Here is a 16,191-nt window from a genome sequence, read left to right as displayed (position 1 = left end):
CCTTCCTTAGCACCTTGCACTCGTAATAGGTGTGGAGATACTAACCAAACTAGACCTGACCAGCAGCGAGCAGACTGTTCTATTAGACAAGCAAGTGGAAGTAGAACTGAGTATCCAATAAAAACCCACAGGTTTTTATCGTACTTCCACTTGCTTCACCAGCTCAACTTCTGTCCCCCTGTTGATATGAATAATTGTGTTAAGAGGTCTGAATCTCACCTCATGTACTAGCTATCAATTTACACAAGGGTGCGTTTTTCACCGCGGTTGTGCACACGAGGGCACTGCAATAATTGTTTCTCTTATTCTTTCTTTACACACTCGTAGATGCTTAAAGTTTTGCATGTTCAAGCTGAAGATGAGCTGACTATGAGAAACCAAAATCTTGCAGATAACCAAGCCTGATGACCTACCATATCATTACTATATCATAGGAAGTAGCTTCTTTCTTTTTATGGCAGAATGATGCTATCCCAGGAGAGTTTATCATTGTGCTTTATTTGTTTTATCTAATCACAAATTATTGCAGAATACTACTGTGCTACATCAGGGTGCAGAACTGGTAAGCAGAATAATGGTACAGACATTTTAAAGACCTTAATTGGCTTTAAGTTTGCAATCCAATTATCTTCTGGATGTAAAAAAGGGAACATTTCAGCCAGGAACTGCAGACCCAAAATAAGGAACAAAAATTATATCCTGCTCAATATGCATTAAGCACAGAATTTCAATTTCATTGGGGGAAGGGGAAAAGAACAAGAAGGAAAGAAAGAGAATCAATTCTCTAGAAACTGTAAAGTTGGATTAGCACTTGATATTTTATCAATTCAATGCCATAGGAATCTACTAGGATTAGACACTAAACATCCTGTCAATCAGTTTTTATAATTATTAATTTAGGAGTGGCGAAAGTTAGATAAAATGGCCAATGATGCCAACTTCGCAAGTAAGACAGTGACTGATAATAAGTAGAGAGACTTGGTGAGAAACCAACTCTATTCTAAGAAATGAAGTTAGTACCAGAAGAAGGGCCTTTTCCTTGGACTAAAATGAATAGCAACGAAGCCAATCAACTAGGAAACCAGTAAAAGTGGCAGCAACCTATACATCATTTTCACCCTTTTTTCAGAGCCCACCAACCACCAACAGTAACATCAATAATTAAAGCTTGGGGCATATTAGAGGGTCAGAATTATGTCCAGCCGTAGTAAGATAAGGCCATAAGGAGTAAGGACCATAAAAAGTGAAAAACGTTTCAGAATTTTGTCTCAGTAACCAAGTTCGTAAATGGTTCAGTGAAATGATATCAAAGAACGTAGTCCAAGTAGTCGCTGAGTGTGATTCTTAATCTATGATTTTATGTTCAGTTCACGCGGCGATATAATTCTTGAAAACGTATAATGAATGTGGGATGCACCTTTTAAAATCACTGGAGAATTAGTAAGTCAGGGTTGACAATATCTTTTCAGAAATTCCCAATAACCCTAAAATGAAGAGGGAAAAAGGGAACCTGTAAAAGTGACTTCCACTTGGAGATTCGCACAGATGCTGTATGCATGAAAATATCATGTCGTGATTTGAAAATCAAAATGCTGTGTTTCCCATAAACGATTTAGTTTAGACCAATTTCAATTTTCTTCCTAGTGCATATATATATTCAGGTCGGAGGACATCTGTAGTTGTTTCCATAAAAGGGAAGCCCTTCTCCAGCATGCCCGCTGAATTTTAGGAATGATATTAGTGGAAGTTGTTATAGTTGAAATCCTCATGGAGCAATAAGATGCTCATTAGAAACTCGAGTAATTCTGAGAAGCAAAGAAAAGAAAAATGAAAACCCAAGATAAGATCCACAAATAGTCTGCCTATGAGATGGAAGATCTTGAGCACCCAACTAGGAGGAAGATTGGCCGCTTTTTCTTGGAGTGCTTGAAGATTTGAAAACATGGTGGAATTTGACTTCGGCCATAAACATCCTGCTAACATAGGTAAGAGCTATTTGTCAACAACACTTTTGATCTTGAAAACGACACTGTATTACCTGCAAATCATATCAAATAATGCAATGAAAAATTATGGAAAACAAGATACGGTTGCTAACCCAAGAGGAACTTTACTCCTTGTGATTGAAAGTCCCAACGAACGGAAAATGGTGAAAGGAACATGGAAACCTGACAGGATATGAAAAGATACTGACGTGACACCACTATTTCGTTCCTCTCCTTCATGCAAAGCCCCCATTACCATGCCAGAACTGCTGAGAGCAGACAAAAGCTTATTTTATTTCTCAGGGAGTTGGAGATCGACAACAACAAATAAACTTACTGCAAAGATACGTTTTAGTTGAAGGAAATCTATACCTTAAAGTAGTGTGTTGTTTCATATGTGCTAATACTTTCGGAATTCCCCAGAATTAAATCAAATCATGAATCAGCAACTCTGCCTTACAAATTAACTTTGGGAAAATTTATGGTCGGGATTTGTTCTCAAAATTATTGCTCGAGGAATGGTACAAGTTGGCCTGCCCATGCTTGAAAGTCCTCTGCTCCGATGATTTTGAATACAGATTTTACCATCTTCACGTTTTATTGGCTTTTTGAAATGAAATTGTATCTCTGGAGTTCAAGATCAGATTTCATTTGTTTATTTGTTTAAACATTATACATATCAAAAGATTATGACGGTCAATGTTTATCTGCGTAAATTTTTCACACTTTCACTAATCTGTCAAGTCAAAACAATGGCGAATATGATTCCACGAACCATTTTTGTGTGGATTCTTTTTCTTTTTCTTTTTATTTATTTGTGCGTGTTAATTGGAAGGCCAGCAAAATGGACTACATGATTCCTCCTGAAAGACTCCGGACGGATAGAGATATTTCAACAAACTGAAAGATAAATGAGAATTTAGTTCCCTTCAGAGTAACAAAACGATTTTAACATTTGTAATGGTGTAAAAAAATTGGTGCAATAATTGAAAGGAATGGCAGCTTTAACATTTTATTTATACTATTATCACCTTATTCTGTCCATTTGGCAACAGAACTTTCATTCTTCCAATCATTAATTCAGAAACTCGTTTTCAGGAGCGTCAATTTGTAGTGGCAACTTTCAGCAAGTCCTCTCATGAGGTTAATTTTTCTCTAGGTTTGTTTCTCGAACTCCCAAGCCTTTTTTCTTCAAAATCAATCTTTTGCCATCCACTAAATGGTACAACTGTAACATTTCTATCATCAAGTAACTGGAGGAGTCCCTCTCTTCCAGGTTTTGGCAAACTTGTTACAGCTGCAAGCGCTCCTTGTTCTAGGTCATCCGATATGCTTGCTACCTATTATTACAGTTCGCAACGATGCTAATCAGAATCAAGTTTTTCAAATATAAACTTCCAGCCTATGGAATGCAAGACAGACTCAGAGTTTGTTCGGGTACAATAGAGGTTTGTAGCAATAATCTCAGTCGGTCCTCTCTTCAACCACCCGCATACATACAAGCCCTTCTTAAGCAGTCTTGGATCTCCTGAAGCATCAGTAAGAACTAGACCACTGACACTAGGAACCACACCTGGGAAAGCAACCATGTGATAAGCAATGAGCATTAATATCTGAAATTTTCCCTCCATCTATCTAAATAATTAAGAATACAGAATTTGATGCACTGGTTCAAAAAGGTAAAAACTTGATAGAAAAACTATTCTAAATCTGCAACAATTTCTTTTTGGAGTTATGAGATGATAAGTTCTGAAAGGTCCTGATGCTCTGCCAGATGAGTTCCTCCATTTTGTAATTACCTTTCTGATGGTCAAAGGGTAAACCGTCAACTGGGACTGATTTGTATCCAATGCTTTTCAACACCATCCTGTAAACAGTATAGCATCCCCACAAGTCAGTTTCGCAAAAGGACCATCACACGATTCCCAATGTATATAGGGAGTTAAGTATTTAAATTCTCATATTGGAATTAACCAATCATTTCGTGAAACTAAATGCAGCTGATAACTCATTCTACTTCTTTTCTTTTTCTGCAGGGCGGTTTGGGGGGGAGGTGGCTGAAGGCCAAAAACACATCCCTCCTCGTCAATGTGAAGTATAAAATGGAGCAAAAATTAGTAACACTATCAAGATATATGGGTACAAAACCAACGTTAGCGAAAAAATCCAACCCTTGTTGGGGTAAAATGCATAAAAGTCCAAGCTTGCCTGCCAAAGAATTACCCGCAGTCGAGGTCCTCAAATTTTCCTGTCCCTACAGCAACCTGTTTTCCAGAGCCAATACCTGTAGAATTAGATAAAGCAAGTTAATACTTGCATTTTGGCAGCAAATTGAACAAGTCCTGCCATTGTAGGTTTGTTTGCTCGACACCTAAACAGGCCCATCATTTCTATAAAACTAGAATTTGATAAAGCAAAAGTTTTGTGGACTGCAATCATTAGGTCTTGTTGAATTCATTATCATTTTTTAATATTGTGATAATACATCAGACAACAAGCTCATATGGACGTGATGTACAATAGATTTAATTGGACCATGGTGCGCTAACATCAACATCCAAAAACTAAAAGTGCATAAATCAATATGAGCACCAATTCAAAGAAAGATTTTGGCGAGAGAGAAGTAGCTTTAAGAACAGTCTTCTCAAAGTGCACACCAGCAACATGGCCAGTTCTCACCTCTGAATCTAGAAACCTATCAGGTTTCTGAAAGAAAACAAAGTGAAGTTCTCGCTGATCCGAGCTGGGATGTGAATGTCCAGAGGTGGCAACCTTAGAGAGCAAATCATAAATCCTTCTTTATATTCGACTGCCTTTCAGTTCTTCCTTTGTCAAAATTAAAATAGAAAAACATCAAGTCAGTATACTAGATAACCTGAATGCGTATTGAGACATGCAGCTCAACTCCACTCACCTAACCTTAGTCCCAAGATGGTTGGGTTTTTGAGACATACTGGGCAAATAAAGACCTTGTCTCTGGTTTACAAGCATCTCAATTCAGTTCAATTTTGTAATGGGGGTGACCCACAAAACTAAAGATATTAAACCCTAATTTTCTTTAATATATATCCCAAAAATGGAATTTTTATTTAAAATACCTCATCATTAGAACTTTTAAGTAAATCGGCCTCCTTGATTTGAATAAATAGATCTTTAATACCTGCAATAAGATTGTACTGATAGTGATACTCTGAAAGCAATAAACATAGTGAAACCAGAAAGCTATGCTAATAAACAAAGTTACATTTCAAATCATCAGACTAATAAGTAATATGACTAAAAACCATTTGTAAAAATCAAAGCACATGCATATTTTATACTTCAGATAAGCAAATGCATATAAAAATAAATAAATATATATGGTTAACCAACAATTTCCAAGTCCTTATCCATGCAAGTGAAACAGCATAATTATTCAAAAAAGGAAATAAAGCATCCATGTCTTAAGTAAAAACTATCAGATAAACTTCCATACATATGCATGTTAAGATTCAACAAAAGCAAACATATGATTGCTATAGGCAAATATTACAAATTTAGAATATGTTAATATCTACCAAGAACTTCACGTAGCTCTTTTGCAGTACAAGCCGCCCGGACTGGTCCACGTCGTCCAACTAGATACACCTTCCTGTGATGATATTCTTTCTATTAAAAGAAAATGCAACCCATGTATAAGACCAACAGGTCCCATTGGGAAACTGACAAATAACAGAGAAATAACCTTATAGAGCTTTGCTCCAAAGCAGCCAAAGCATGGCAGGCAATATCAGTTCTTGCCAATTCCACAGTCGGTTGTAGAATGATACAAGCGAATTCAAGAGCTACATTTCCCTATAAAAGAAAAGGCAAAGTTGACTGACTCTGAAGTTTAGCACAATGTTTACTACTCTTGGCTAACACCTTGAGGTAATATATAAATTCCAAAATTTGCATAAAAAAAATAATCTTAACTGATCTAAGAGCATATTTTGCCTAGAATAGCAGCTGTATCGGTGCCCTTCAAATCAGGATTGAGGTTTCTGCAATCTGGGTGCCCGATGTACCACCAAACAAATTCTCTAGCTGAGTGTATTCCCACCAAATCCTGCCAAAACATGCAAACCCCTACTCATCATATAGCCAAAAATATAAAGCTTTGATACATTTAATGATAACAAATATATTGAGAATCTATTTACTTGAAAGAAAAAGCAGAGGCAAACATACTTCGCCTGGAATATCAAGAGCTCTATCACTTTCAGCACCATATGCAAGCACAACCTGTTTGATTGCATTTAATAATTATCCTTACCTTATAAACAAAACAAAACAATCAAAAGAACTATATTCAGCCTGCATAATAAGAATTGCATACCACGTGATACAGCTCACGAAGCAAGAGAAATGGATGAGCCAAGAGTGATATTTCCAAAGAACGAGCACCTTTCATTTTGCACAACCCTTGTAAACTGGTTTATCACAATCTGTTGCAAATTTTCTGGTAAAACTAAGCTCAAATAAGATAATTTATTTCATACTTTAAAACTTGCTGCATACAGGCAAATGCTAAACGATCACCGCCTACAATAACATACATAAAGCAGAAAAAGCGAAAGGGCAACAAAATCATACTCTATTCACTCTGTTATCAAACAAAATCATACTCTAATCACTCTGTTTCCAATCCAACTAAATCTATCTAAAAATTTGAAAATTTTCAAAGCTCAATAAACATCAGACCTTAGTTTCAGGATGATCAGGTGCAACGCTGGATCGTACTAATCCAAAAGGAGTTGGCAATCGATCAATGATATCAATTTCTGCTTCTTGATGCGCCTTAAGCATCTGATTTTTGCAAAATACAAACACGCAATTAATTTAATTAATTAATTGTAACAAAAATGCCTAATTAATTTTTTAATAACCTAAAAAGAGAGCAGATGTTTCAAATTATTACTTTCTCAGCAGTGTAGAAACCAGCTGGTCCACTCCCAACTACACACACGTGCAGTTGATGACAAGTAAGATTGAGAACCTTCTTGATAACCATATCCTCGCTTTATACATCAGTTTCTGTAAAATGTACATATGTTATACACTATTGAGAAAAGAAAGCTCAAAATTTTTAAGTTTTGGGAGGGTTTATTGCAGCTCTAGGGTTTTTGATCTAAGAGAATGATCCTATTAAATGACACATCCAAAAATAATGTTGAAGAAACAAGAAATTTAAGCGACATGTATATTTTTGTGTCCTTGTCCAAGTTCATATTTGGGCTATGATGTATAAATTTGGGGTGAATAACACTGGATCTTGTTGTCAAGGGACTGACAACAAAAAAGAAGTACGTTTAAGCACAAAAAATACTTGCAAAAAGCGTTTTGCAGAACAAGGTAACTAAAAGGATTTGTGTAATGATGGAAACTGAAACACGGGCAAAAATACATTTTATACTTTTACTTTTGTTCTTTGCCATCTTTATAGCACCATTTCCATCATTAAAAAATTTACACAACCTAAAGTCCAAAAAACTGCAGTGTATAAAATGTTTTCCCTCTTAGTATATATTATGCTTGCCTTGTGCTATTTTATAATTGATTGCTCTATTTTTAGTGCATTTTGGCTAAGTTGGAACCTAATGAGCTAATCCACAAAGAACCAAAACCCAGTGCAGAAAATGATTGGAACCAATCCAAAGTTAACAATTTCCTGTTCTTAAAGAAGCTGAAAATAATTTGAACTCTACTACTTACTAACTTAATGTACAGATTATAAAAATTAGATATCATGAAACTTTCCGTACATAATGATAATGTCGTTGATAGGAGCTTAGTCTGCATGTTATAAGAGCATATGAACACTCGCGTGATGCAGGCTTGAGTTGAAAACGTTGCTATGGCCAGAGAATCAAAAAGCAGGGTCAACTTCCCTTTCAGAAGTTACAGAATTACTTAGCAACCATACAATAGACAACTTTACCAATGTTTTAATATCCGTATAGTGACAATAAATTGGTAGTCCTTCAATTATTGCACACCAAAGAGCTTTGTGTACTAAGATGCAGTAAACACACAAACTACCAATACCCAGAAGGCAAAAACAAAAATCAAATTAAATTAAAAGACACGCCTGAATTAGAAGAATCAGAAACGGCAGAGCAGCAGAAGCAGTGGCAGAGAGTCGCAGCTTATTCTCTGTTGGTTATGGTGGATATGAATTATAGCATAACAGCTCAAGAAAAACCGAAGATAAACAAAACGAGAGAGAGAGCAGAAGCAGCAGTCGCGGCGGAAGTGTGATGCGAAGAGCTACTTGTTAATCCGCCGTTGGAGGAGGCAGCGCCGTAGATCCAGTTTTTGTTTTTTCTAAATGTGCGCGCTGGAATGGAACCATTGGACCAGGCTTAGTGGCCAGTGGCCCATTCCCATTTGTGGCCCTATTTTAACCAACTAAAGAAAAGTATTGGGATCTGTTTACCTGGACCATAGGGGCCCTAAAGTATCAGATTTTAGGGAATTTTGGCAGCACAAAAATTAATACATGAAACTATCCAAGACGAGCTCAGTTTAAGTGTTTGAGAAACATCAAACTTTGTTTTGCTTTAAAATATAATAATCTCTTTGTAACAAAGAAATAAATATTAAGATAAAAAAAAAAAAAACACTATCTTTATCATTTTCTTTTAATTTTTATAACTTTGAATTTTTTAAAAATATAAAAATAAATTATAACAACTATATTATGATCAAACATTTAACATATAGTATTTGTACTTTCCAAACAACTAAAAAACCCATTTCAAAAATAAAAAAATAAAAAAAGAAGTTCGCAGAAAGCAATCTAAATGATTTCCCAGCATTGAACCACATGTCGTCAAGTCTGACATAAGAGACATAGTTTGCTGAGTTAGCCAAAACTAAAGTATCTCTTTTTTATTTGAATTTCTTTTAAACTTAACTTCCATTGGGAACTCTAATTCTGAGTAATACCTTTTCTTAAAATTGTTCAACACTCTAACTACTAGTCAGCTGATGATGATGCTAGCTATTACAAATCTGTAAGAAAAGATTTAGGCCCTAAGATAATTTTTTTCTTAAGCAAGCAACATGACCCATCAGTGCAGCCCTTTATTTATTTATTTATTTAAGGTCAATGCAGTCCTCGAGTGCAATTTCGCTAAAGTTATGAATGTTTAACTTAGATTCATTTATACAATCCATACAAAAGACAAAATGGTAAGATAACTGATGATTAAGGTCCTCTATAGACCGTAGGGAGAACACAGAGATTGGTTTTGATAATTAAATTGGTACCCTTTTTAGCTCAAGCTCTCACCAATAAATTGAAGCAATATAGTTTCAGTGTGTGTTCCTGGATTATATATTTATATGCACCTATGTATACATATATATATATATATATATATATATATATATATAATTAACAATGGTATTTCTATTGGATAAGAAGTGGGTAATGACGTTAAAGATGTCATGATTGCTACAAAAATTGAAATTTATTAAGCATATATGAGCAATTAATTTTATGTGGATCCTAAGGTTGACAAAAGTGGACTCCATGGGGTCTGAAAACATACATATATATATATATCAACTACCCAACAAAACAGGTCAACCACAATTCTTATTTGCACCATTTTAACTATAATTATGTCTTGTTAGGTAGTCAACTATATGTAATTCTTTTTTTTTTTTTCTTAGCAACATTTCATTAATAATTATGTCATGTTAGGTAATGAAGATTCTATCTCTTTCTCTCGCGTGCACAAGCTTTCCGCTCATAATAATTTCTTTTTTTTTTTTCTTGAACAACGTTAATTTATAATAATTGCATTGATGTTTAACACATTTATCACTTTATCTCAGTTATCATTGTGGAGATTAAAACTTAATTAACATCAACTAATTTACGTTTACTTATATCAAAGTATGATTAATATGCGTCAAAAATATATTTTACTTTTTTTCTAATAGTCCTGGAAGCTATCCAACCTAAACAATTATCTACGAGCATTGCTAGTACTGTATGCAGTGCAAGAGAAAGTGACCCATCTACCCATAGGAAGTGGATATGGGTCGGGTAGGAATATGGGTCAAGCTGAGATGTCATGTTTGACGTGAGCATGACGTTGTGGTTCATACTCGAATAATTCGCAAACATTTAAACGAAATAAATAAAACAAAAGAGTCAAGAAAACAATTATAGAAAACGAAAAAAGAAAAAAGGGGGATGAGAAATAATTAGAGGGTGGGACCAGGGGTGATTTTCTTATTTGTTTACGAAAAATTAATAATAAAACAAACAAATAAAAGGAAGTTGTTAGAGGTCGGTGTCTAAAGAGAGTCTTTTCTTTCTATCTTTTTATTATTATTTTATTTATTAATAGGCAACGTAGGTCCAACAATAGGGGCCCACCGCGAAAGAGTCCAAAAACTTTAAGTCACTCTCAGCCATCGAAAGCCCAAAAGAAAAGGGTTGTGTTTCTCTGCATAGTCTCTCAGGCCCACAAACCACTTCCTGGACTTCTTTTTTCCTTTTTTCTTTTTTTTTTTCCCCCTTTTTTGTTAAATCAAATTTAAAGGTAATATTGTTTATACACTGATTTCTTTTATCAGGCAAATTCAAAAAAATTAAGTTCATTGATAATTCATAATATTGTAACTAGTGCAAACATTTTACTTTAAGTAATTAGCACCCAACTATATATTAGAAACATAGTTGGTAGAATTTATGAAATTTAATATTATGTGGAAGAAAATAATCATAACAATAATAATAATAATAATAATAATAATAATATTCTTGATAGGATATTGCTGAGATCAAATGACAAGACAGGTCAAACAATCGAAAAATTGACTTAAAAACTATAATTCGAAACACAGAGCAAAAGCGTGGTAGAAACCTAACAGATTGAGCGGTAATAACCGAGATAATAGTAGAGGTCAGCTTAAACTCGGAAATTTCAAAACAACTCAGGAAGGTAAACAAAGTGACGCAAAACCCTACTATGATGTCACAAGGGACTAGGCTAGCCACGCGTCCCGATCGAGTAGATAGCTATAACAAAATTACTGAGTTGGATAGGTCACTTTTCCCTTTCTCAAGTTATAACATCCAACGATCATATATAAAAATACTCTCTTTATATGATAAATCATTCTTTTATTGTTACTCTGCTAAAATCACTCGAGAATTCTAATTTAGATGTCCGAATGCCATTGGAGATTCAAAATCTTATAGCTCGCTAATTGTCTTTCTTATTTAGCAAGGTACTTTTAGATTGACTCGAAAGGCCCCAGAGGAATCTATAATAATAATAATAATAATGATACGGAGATATTATCGTATTGAAATATTGTCTCCTGCATTTACTTACGGTGGAACCAAATGTGGAGAAAAATAAAATCTGATATTGATGCATCATAACAAGTAAAAGAAGTAATAATTTATACTGAAATTATAATGGCATTTGTTAGCTGGATTTGATTTATAACCTGACGCGTATAAATAAATAAATAAGTATGTTTAAATTCTTCAGAATTGACTGTGTGCCATTCTAAAAATGAAGTTCCTAACTCGTCTGCAATTGAAAAACTTGGTTTGTGCGTTTAGATTGACCTGACGAGTTGAGTTGAGTTGACTGCAACCCACCAAGAATTTTATTTGCATTCTTCACATTGATTTCAACTATCAAAATCCACTATGTACTTGACTTACCAAGAAATGCAGACTTGGAATTTTAGTGAACGTCTTCTTTGATTTTTATTTTTTTATTTTTCCAATTCAAAAGCCATTAAAAAAAGAAACTGGGAAATCAAATATTCTATCTAGACCTTTGAAAAGAAATGACGGGGTTATTAAGTTTTCTACTGAGAAGTGTAGGATGAAACTGAAGAAGAGGGCACCATTCCCCTATATATTTTCCTTGGCTGGTTTGAATCAAAGGATTTCAAATGAGAAATTTCACATCATCTATGAGTTTAACTGAAATTTATTATTTAGTAAAATTCTAATTTAAATATATGAAATTAAAGAAATCTCTTATTGTTTAAAATTTTTTAGTTTTTAGAATTTTAATTTATCATATTATATTTATATTTAATCGAAACAATTAAATTTTAGGAATTTATAAATTTGAGATTCATAAATTCTGACTAAATCTACTAATCTTAGAGTTTTTCAATCTAAACAATACCTTTGTAATTTTAATATATATATTTTTTTGGTAAATGCACTAATTGGACCATAATCATTCTCACTCAAAAGCCATAAAGAAAAAAAATTATGCATAGAAGAAGAAGAAGAAGAAGAATAAAAGCACCCATAAACTCAAATGATTGATGGTAAGTAAGTAATTAATTTAATTTAAGTAAGATTTTAAGTTTTATAACTTTTTTCCTCAATTACATTAAAAGAAAAGGAAAAATCTTAATTGAAGGTGTTATATTCAATATTCAACCATAAATTGCTTATCAGAACAGAAAGAGAAGAGTAATTCACTTTATATTTCATAATTATTTTTATTTTCCTTGGTTTTACATATGGATCGCAATTTGCACTTTCACATCTTATATATATGTTCTATATCCTAATTTTTTAAAAATTAAGCTATGATAGCTTATTAATATATAATTTTTTTGATTATTTGTGGGATATGTCAAAAAAAAAATAATGATAGCTAAAATGAAAATGTAGTCATGAGAAAATCTTGAAAACAATTATGCCTTTAAAGAAACTAAAAATAGAGTAATCCCATTTCTTATGCTAAAAAATTAGTGGACAACTTGACCTAATTCAACAGAAAATAGCTCCATAATCTACTTCAACTTTGACCCTTAATAAAATCTTTTTATCCACTTACATCCAAGTTGACAACCGGTACAAAAAAGAAAATTGCATGTTGCCACGTGATTGGAATATTGCACGTGACTCTTCCCTTTTTATAATTTTTATTTACTAAAGATTTTTCACCTTTTCTTTTCCTTATAAGGGAAAAAAAATATATGGTAAGAATTACTTTACACGTGTGGCGGCATGTGGGTGGCTGACTCGTGTCAGTAGTTTTGGTTCGTCGTTTAGCAATTTGGACTGCACCTTGGCCATAAAGTTCTGTTTAATTTATGGCTGTCAGTCACGTGATTTCGCATGTGACCAAATGTTCGTTTTGTGCGTTTGTAGTGCAGCAGGTGTAATTGAATCGGACGGTTGAACTACAGTTTCCAGTATGAAAGAATCACTGATACCGTTGATCTGTTTACGTTGACTTATTAAATTACCTCGCTCCCTTTACTTTGACTGCTGGATTATCCGTTTCTAATTTCCTCCCGTTCTTGTAATGCTACTTTGGCATTGTTATAATGCATCTACTTTTGATATTTTTTATTTTTTAAAAAGTTTTACTTCTTAGAATTTACATTAAAAAAAATAAGTACGACTTTTTCTTCTATTTCCAAAGGTTAGTTTTCATACAGTAACTAAAATAAATAAATAAATAAATAAATAAAATTATGTAGAAATAAATAATGTCAGACATATTTATTGGTATCATAGACGAATGAGTTATAGCTAAACTAAAATCTAATAAAATAAATAGAATTTTGAAATAAATTCTACATTAGTTAGTAATAACATATTCATAGTCATTTTAATGTAAGTGTACGGTATCATATAAGCTTATAAATATTGATATTATTTTAATTTTAATAATTTAATAATATAATTAAATACTAAATTAGTCTTATATGCAGTATTTAATTATTATCAATTGAATTAATCTATGTATCCATAATATCAAATCAATTTTGTTTTATTATTTTATTACGTGTCTTTTTTTTTATAGCGAAATAAATTATTTAATAAATTTTAACTAAATGTATATGTTTTTAATTGTAACTAAAGAACAAGACTTCTGTTTTAAGAAAAGAGAAACTAAAATAAGAAAGTATGAAAAAGAAAGGGGTCTAACTTATATTTAAAGTTTAACTCATTTGATACGCATCAACCATTGAATTTGCATCAAAATAAATAAAGAAAGAAGCTGTTTTCTTAACATCATTATCAAAAGTTAAGTCTTTTTGAATGTACACTCAATTAATTCAAATTTTCAGATAAATTAAAAAATAAATTATTTGTTAGGTTGCTATAAGAATTGAATAAATAATAAAATAGAAAAAACTCAGCTACAATCAATTTCAAATTCTTTATACATATAAAATTTTCAAAGTAAATGAAATGGACCCTAGACTTTGGTTTTGGGAAAGCTGGATTGGTATGAGATTGAATAAGTATATTTGTGTTTTAGTCAACACGCATGTCTGATTCTATTTCCCTTTTCTTTTTGTGTGTGTGTAAAATTCTAACTATTGATTGCTTTCAGTCCTTTTCTTCTGTATATGAATTTCGTTGATTTCAGTCCACAATCTAATTTGTCACCTTCACGCGCCAAATTGGTTCTAAATGACTCCCATTACCATTATTATTGTCTTTTGGATTTTGTAAGATTTTATTAATTTTCTTTATAAATCTAAAATTTATATATTCAGTTCAAATGTGATTTTATGAAGTTTAGAAATTCTAAAGAATATATATTTTTTTTATATTAATAAATTAATATATTTTATAAAATTAAAAATACATCTTTTAAGCTTTAGAATTTCGTTGTCCTTCATCTTTTACGCTTTCTATTTTTATAATTTTTTATTATGATATATTTTCAACACTATATTTATTTCATTTAAGATGAACAGTTATTACTTGACGTAGTAAACATAAAAATTTATTCTACATATAATTCGCTCACAAATAAAATAATTTTTTTTTTAAAATTTATATACATACATAAATTAATATTTGAAATCTAATTTCTTTTAATATATGTGTTTAATTTTTAATATTTATATATTTTTAACATACATATTTATTTTTAATAAGTTATGATTAGTTTTAATTAAACACAATTGCCTACAATTCAATTAGAAACGAGGAATCCAATTTTCCACAAAAAATGCCTTTTAACAGTTACTAATTTACCTTTCAATTTTCAAAAAACAAATTAATAAATTTAAATTCTTATAATGAGTAGATTAAGAGATAATATAATTATGGAATTTTCAAGTAAAAAGAAAAAATAAAATTTAGAAAGAACTAAAGTCTCTCTCCTTTGACTTTTTTCTTTTCCATCAATATCAGTTTTGACACCTGGTATGTATCAAAAAGGTCACATGGAAATAATTGCATTTAATAGATTGTTAATGGGTAATGAAGTTGAGTTGGTTTGTTGTTAGGGAAGGCAGGGATATTAAACAAAAGTATATACTGACGTAGTGGTGGGAAATATAATAGAAAGCAGGAATTATGTGTTTTCCCATATGGTAATATAAAAGGACAAAAGGAAATATGATTAAAATAGAAAAAGCAAGATGTAGAAGTATTGGGATCAGTATTTTATGTTGGATTAATGAGAGAAGGGACATCAATTTTAATTATTTATTTTTGTTATGAGAATGATTGATGGATTATATTTATTTATTACCTACTGAGATATGCTTGTTTGCCTGTCTCCCAAGATTATTCTCCTTCTCTCACTTTTCTTTTCTTAAATAATTTTGTCACTTTTGAAAATTCCAATTTAATTATTATTTTATTATATAAACGAATAAGAAAGTGTAATGATAATTTATTATTTTTAATTTATTTTAATTATTTATATGTATTAGTGATATATATTGGTTTAAAATATATGAAATTGACTAAAAAGTCAAATTATTATTTCTGTCGATTGTTTAAAGTATTATATAATATGAAATGTTTAATACCATTTAATATATAAAAATAAAGGCCTATGGAAATCAAAAAATTATATTAATATTTTTTATTATGAGAGATACAACTTTATTTTATATTTTTTATTAAAGAAAATAATTTTACTAGAATACCATTGTAGTATTTTACTATTATAAAATTATTTTTTAGTTATAGATATTATTTAAAATAATTTATTTATTTTATATATTTTTCTATTAATATAGATTGTCAATGAATTTATATATAATTTTTAATTATTTACACGAGTTAAAATTTTCTAGCCGTCAAGTATCATTAATTAAATTTTAAAAATAAATATAAAATTTTAATAATAAAGTAATTTATTTAATTGATAATAATTAAATATTATATATAATAGATTAATATAGTATTAAATTA

The 16,191-nt window shown here is 31.5% G+C and overlaps 1 long non-coding RNA gene and 1 pseudogene across 1 annotated transcript; one reads left to right on the top strand and one right to left on the bottom strand.

Annotated features, from left to right (window-relative positions):
• The first annotated feature begins 1,175 nt into the window (after positions 1–1,175).
• On the top strand, positions 1,176–2,701 carry LOC125369501. Its single transcript, XR_007215222.1, has 2 exons — positions 1,176–1,985; positions 2,131–2,701. It is a non-coding gene; the product is annotated as an uncharacterized LOC125369501 (long non-coding RNA).
• A 192-nt stretch (positions 2,702–2,893) lies between these two features.
• On the bottom strand, positions 2,894–8,945 carry LOC8268333 (annotated as a pseudogene).
• Positions 8,946–16,191: the final 7,246 nt, after the last annotated feature.

This window comes from Ricinus communis, chromosome 3, assembly GCF_019578655.1.
Source record: "Ricinus communis isolate WT05 ecotype wild-type chromosome 3, ASM1957865v1, whole genome shotgun sequence".
In the NCBI taxonomy this organism is placed as follows: domain Eukaryota; kingdom Viridiplantae; phylum Streptophyta; class Magnoliopsida; order Malpighiales; family Euphorbiaceae; genus Ricinus; species Ricinus communis.
This window is presented reverse-complemented; position numbering and strand designations above follow the sequence as displayed.